The sequence below is a fragment of the Capra hircus genome, chromosome 7, assembly GCF_001704415.2.
Source record: "Capra hircus breed San Clemente chromosome 7, ASM170441v1, whole genome shotgun sequence".
In the NCBI taxonomy this organism is placed as follows: Eukaryota; Metazoa; Chordata; class Mammalia; order Artiodactyla; family Bovidae; genus Capra; species Capra hircus.
The window spans coordinates 54,011,082-54,017,500 of record NC_030814.1 but is presented as its reverse complement, the minus strand read 5'-3'; the positions used below and the strand labels follow the sequence as shown (position 1 = coordinate 54,017,500).

The 6,419-nt window shown below is 42.9% G+C and overlaps 1 non-coding gene across 1 annotated transcript; it reads left to right on the top strand.

Annotated features, from left to right (window-relative positions):
• Positions 5,414–5,485, top strand: TRNAC-GCA. The gene has a single exon. It is a non-coding gene; the product is annotated as a tRNA-Cys (tRNA).

Sequence of the window (6,419 nt, the reverse complement as noted above, 5' to 3'; positions counted from 1 at the left end):
ATGGGTTTCCACAATGGCTCAGCAGTAGAGAATCCACCTGCAATGTAGGAGATGAGGGTTCAGGCCTTGGGTTGGGAAGACTCCCTGGAGGAGGAAATGGCAACCCATTCCAGCATTCTTGCCTGGGAAATCCCATGGACAAAGGATCTGGTGAGGTCGGGGGTTGGTACAGTCCAAAGGGTGGCAAAGAGTCAGACACCACTGAACACACGCACAAACACTTTTGTGGTACATTTGCCATACAGATGAGTCAGTGTTGATATAGTATTGCTATTTGAAGTCCATATTTTAAATTAGGCTTCATTGTTTACCTATTCTACGAATGAGGACACATGAATGACATGTCTTCACCATGGACAGCATCATTCAGAATAGTTTCACACCCTAAAAATCTGTGCTACATCTATTCATTCCCCACCCCCAAACCCTGGCAAACACTCATCTTTCTACTGTCTCCATAGTTCTGCCTTTTCAGACTTTTCAGATATTTGGAATCATACAGTATGTGGCATTTTTAGATTGTTTTCTTTCACATAGCAGTATGCATTTAAGGTTTATAGGGTCAATTTGAAGTCTTGAAGATACTAAAATTTGTTTAGTGAAGAGCACTAAACAAATGGTAATGGTTTTTACTTCTATCATTAGTACTGTTGTTTCATACAGGCTTCGTTTTCCTAGAGTTTTGAAAAGCAGATCACGAATTTCCCTTGAGTAATGTAGGTCCTGTTTTATCTAATTTCTTTTACTCCCAACTTTTTGGTAATATTTATTTCACCTCTAGTTTGCTTACTCGCTCTTCTCCCCTATAAACTGACAATTTTGTGAGAACAGGGACCATTCCTGCCTTGTCCACTACTCTATTCCCAGCCTTTAGCACTGTACTTGCTAGGTGGTAGGTCCTCCTTAAACATTTGCCAAGTGAGCGAAAGGTTGGCATGGTGACCTGAGTGGAAGAGACAAGGAGCTGCAGTAACACAGTTCTGGGCAATGAACTGGAGGAAAGGCTATGATGAAACCACATTCTCCAGGACTGGAAAATTTTGTGTATTTTGGAAATTGATCCTTCGTGAGTTGTTTCATTTCCTATTATTTTCTCCCATTCTGAGGACTGTCTTTTCATCTTGTTTATGGTTCCCTTTGCTGTGCAAAAGTTTTTAAGTTTAATTAGGTCCCATTTGTTTATTTTTGTTTTTATTTCCATTACTCTAGGAGGTGGGTCATAGAGGATCTTGCTGTGATTTATATCAAGGAGTGTTCTGCGTATGTTTTCCTCTAAGAGTTTTATAGTTTCTGACCTTACATTTAGGTCCCTAATCCATTTTATCTTTGTGTATGGTGTTAGAAAATATTCTAATTTCATTCTTCTACACGTAGCTGTCCAGTTTTCCCAACATCACTTATTGAAGAGACTGCCTTTTCTCCATTGTTTATTCTTGCCTGTATATCTATGGTTAATTTATGTTGAATATAAGATAGAAACCAACACAGTAGTTAAAGAAATTATCCTCCAATTAAATATAAATTATTTTTTTAAAAAAGAAAAACAGTGGAGGACTTTATCCAGCTCTACAACTCAAACACACAAGGACTTGCGTACCTGACAAAGGGAGTGTTCACTTAAATGCTTCCTTCATCTCAACTTGTAGTACTTTAAGTTTCTATATAGCAAGAGATGTGCCAAATGGCTTTAGATAATACACTGAATGCTATTCAAATACACAGAAGGAAATGGCAATCCACTCCAGCACTCTTGCCTGGAAAATCCCATGGACGGAGGAGCCTGATAGGCCACAGTCCATGGGGCTGCAAAAAGTCGGACACGACTAAGCGACTTCACTTTCACTAATATCTGCTTATAACTTTTTGAGATGGCTGTTACTTACTGAAATTCAGCTGAAATCAGAGTTAGTGTGTAGTGTTCGTTGTTCAGGCATGTCCAGCTCTGCAACCCCATGGACAAGAGCCCACCAAGCTTCTCTGTCCATGGAATTCTCCAGACAAGAATACTGGAGTGGGTTGCCATTTCCTACTTCAGGGGATCTTCCTGACCCAGGGGTTGAATCCCAGTCTCCTACATTGCAGGTGGATTCTCTACCATCTGAACCATCAAATTTACCCTAATTTTTCTTTGGATGCAATACAGATTCACCTACCCACAGTGCTACCTAAGATGAAGTCAACATTAGTTTATCAGTCTTCCTTATGATTTACTCCAGATATGTGAAAAAAGAATTGTTTAAAAAAGCAATTGACACCTCTCCTCTGGCTCATCTCCAAAATATTCAAAGCATGTCTCTTCATCTCTGGATGTTTTTCTTTCTGTCCCATTTTTAAACTAATGATAATGATACGTCATTGATGTCACTCTGGCAGAAAGTTTAAGCAGAAAGTTTCCTCTAAACCAAAATGTTCCTTAACCCACTGGGGAATTCTTAAAGCTAGATACTAATATGCACTGTAATTAAGAAATAATGAACTTCTCACCATGATTTATTTCCACAGATTTAGATTCAGTGCTGAGAAGCTACAGTTTAAATTGTTGCTGTGCCCAGTAGCAAAAACTCCTTTAAATTCTCTGAGGTCAATATTAAATAAACTTGCATTTCAGCAAAAAGAAAGTTAAGTGAAAGTATGGTTCTGATTTTTCACCCTTGCTCCCACCCAAAGTGAAGGAAACACACAGACACGCAGATGGGGAGAGAGAAAGAGTGTGGGGAAGAGAGAGGAAAGAGAGAGAGGTGAGACTGGAAAAAAAAATAATATGAAAAAGCATTACCCTGGGCTTGCTGTGAGGTCTTGGAAGGAGTTTCTCTGCCAGTCCTCCTCCTGTGAAGTCTGAAGCCGTTCCATTCCCATTCCTAAGGGTGCCTGCAGTTAACTGAACACTAAGAAAAAGAATGAATGACAAGGTCAGAGGCCTTGATTAAGATACTTCTCAGCTGCCCTGAAGGATTAACGGTGATGGCACAGGGCCAGAAAAACCCCACTGTTCGCTCAGAAGAAACTGAAATTTAGCAGATTGAAGCAGCTCTTAAATGTAACAGTTAACAGCAAAGGCTATGGAAGGAGACCACTTATTAGCAGTGTGAACTCAGGCGGTTCACTTAATCTCTCTGAGCCTCATTCTCTTCAACTGTCAAACATGGATGATAATTCCTCCTTTCGTGGGACTATGTATATCATTGTAAAAAGCACAGTGGTGCTCAGTACATTTCCACTGTTTTAAAATTCTGCTGGCTTCAACTCATCTTCAAAGAGGCCTCTGGCAAGAGTTACAAGGGAAGTCAGAGAGCCAACTCTTGGCTTAATTTGGGGCACAGGGAAGATCATCTGCAGTTATGGAAACCTTGAACCTGGGATGAAGTATTTTACTTGAAATGCATCAAATTGGGGAGAAGAAATTAGGTTAGAAATTGTAAATCTGCTGAGAGGATAAATAAAATTCTGTTTTATTCCAATTAATGTCAAATATATTTTTCAATCACCTCATAATGAGAAAAATCAGAGAATACTGGGAAAAAAAAAAAAAAACTAGATCTTTCTCACTAAACCCCACCTCCAACAAATGTCAGATAGAGTTATGCGGCTTTTGATCACCCACAGAAGTTTGGGGTTTAGAGAAAAGTTTTAACATTGTATTCATTCAACACTTTTTATTGAGTTCTGGGGAGATAATAATGAATAAAAAAAAATGACCTTTGCTTTTAAATGGGAGAGAGAATTGTGCATACATAGTCACATTTTTAAAAAATATTGTAATGACTCCAGGGAAAAATCTTAAAGGGTATGCAGATTTAGATTGAGAAGGCACTCCTTTAGCACAGGCTTTTCCAGAGTCCACTCTACAAGAGAAGCTGGCACATGAGTAGTTCATTCAAGGAACAGGCATGAGGGATAGGGACCAAGAGAGCCAGCACAAGCCTGTGTGATGTGATCAGCCTTTACTCTGAGAGACAACTGACATCTTGATCCCATCAAACAGCTGAGAAAGCTTATCCCATGCCTATCTCCACCCTCTGCCTGAGAGAAGAAAATAAAAAGCATTTGTCGGTGGGCTTCTGTCCCCCATCAGTCAAAGGCTGCTTCATGGGGTGATTTGGACATCCCCAAGTTCTGGGTTGCACTTGTATGAGTGCCTAATTTTGAAGTCTGCCAGTATCTGTAGCTAAACAACCCGTGGGCCATGCAAGAATTACAGAGCATGTGTGCCTCATCTTCCAGGGACAAGTCCCTCCCCCATATCTTCCACTGCAGCTCCTCTGAAGTGCCTACATAACAGTAGCTGATGCACATTTCCCAAGTTGTTTACAGATGCTAAAACTCCCACCAAATGCAAGAAATTAACTATTTGATGATCATGAGGCCCCAGACCTATTGGCACCTAAGGAATGATCATGTTAACCACCCTGTTATCTCACCAAGAACCAATCAGAGAATTGGGCTTGAGCTGATCCCCACAGCGGGGCAATTGTCGAGTCAGAGGAGAAACATTTAAGGCTGAGTGTGAAACAGTTGATCTGTGGCAGCCTAAATGGAATGAAAATCAGACTGTACTTGCCACAGCCATACATATGCTGGGCAGGAACCAGGTCTCCTGGAAAGGGCAGTGGCTGGGAGCTGGAGTTTAGGGATCATGGAGCAATCCCCAGTGCGACGGCTGCTGTTGACTGCAGAGAGACAGAACGAGAGGAGGTGAGGGAGGAGATCATGGTAGGAAATTGCCTGTGGAGGAAAGCCAGGCAGCCATGGAAGCAAGGTGATACTGCTGAGTCACATGTAAGGGGTGGAGCCATCACCATAGCCTCTCTCTCTACATGCCAGCATAGGCAGCTGAACAATAGGGAGGCTGGCCCATCAAGCGCCTAAGGCACTGAACTACAGAGTAGGACTCCACCCAGGGAGCCACTTTAAGTGCCTGATGCACGGATCTACAGAGTAGGACCCCAGTCGGGGGGCCCCTCTACCTGCCCTGACGCAGGGAACACCAGAGAAAGGAGGGAAGGGCCCCCAGGCAAGGAGCCCTCTAAGTGCCTGAGGGCAGGCAGAGCTACGGAAAAAGACTCGACAAAGAGGCCTTCTGATCGCCAGCTACAAGAGGCTTGAAAAAAGATTTTGATAGGGCCATAACTCCTGCCACAGAGGCAGTCTGTGACCCTGAATACTTGGCGCCACCTGGGTCCCTGCAAGCCAAGCAGCTGCACCACCTTCACACTCAACTCTCACTGGGGCAGAGCTGCCACAGGCAAAAAAACGGTCTTGTATTTGTGTGCACAGAATCACTTCAGTCCTGTCCGACTCTTTGCGACCCTGTAGATTGTGGCCTGCTAGGCTTCTCTGGCAGAGAAGGGGATTTCCAGGCAAGAATACCAGAGCGTATTGGCTAATACTGGTTGTCATACCCTTCTAGAGCACTTCCCTGGTGGCTCAGATGGTAAAGCATCTGCCTGCAATGCAGGAGACCCAGGTTCGATCCCTGGGTTGGGAAGATCCTCTGGAGAAGGAAATGGCAACCCACTCCAGTACTGTTGCCTAGAAAATCCCAAGGACAGAGGAGCCTGGTAGGCTACAGTACATGGGGTCACAAAGAGTCGGACATGACTGAGTGACCTCACTTGCTTACATCTCTAGAGCACTATATTTCCTGCTGCCCTAGCTGCTAAACCCCTGAGTACCTGGTGCTGCCAGAAGCCCTGTGAACCAAGCAGTGCACCATTTACACACCTGGCCCTCACAGGGGCAAACTCAAGCCCTCCAGCACAGCCTCAGGAGCTAAACCCCAGTGGACGACCCACATGTAGAGGTGGAAATAAAACCACCATTGAAACCCAGGGGCAGTGTGGCTAAGGAAGAAGATTCAAAACCTTCCCAGAAGCTGTAGAAGCTGCAGATTAAATCCACATGATCACCTAAGAAGACTCTGTGTCTATGGAATACATAAAAGGAACTGAGAGCTCCCACATAAGAAAACGCACTAGCTCTGATAGCTGTGGACATTGGAGGCAAGAACACACAGGAGTAGGACCAGATTAGAATCTGAGGAGCCCCCAGAGCATGTCCAGAAAGCATCGGGGGGACTGTGATTTCGCGTGGGAAAGGACTCTGACAGCAGTGACTCAAGAAAACATTTATTATTCTTATTTTTTTGGCTTGTTCTGTAGATTATTTTGGATTTTTTTTTCCTTCTCCCCCTCCCCCATTGCAGCTGTCAATTTTATTAGCACTAAGAAATCCAATTAAGTTTTTGAGCATTTTTTTTCTTTTTCCTCGGTCACATTTTTTATTGTTGTCATAAACCTCTGCCTCTACACTGGGCTTTTGCAGTTCTGTGGAGTTTCCTCTTTTTTTTCTTTTCTCTTTTTTAATTTAATTTTTAATTTTTTAAACCTATTACTATTTTTGCTACATTTATTCCTTTGTTT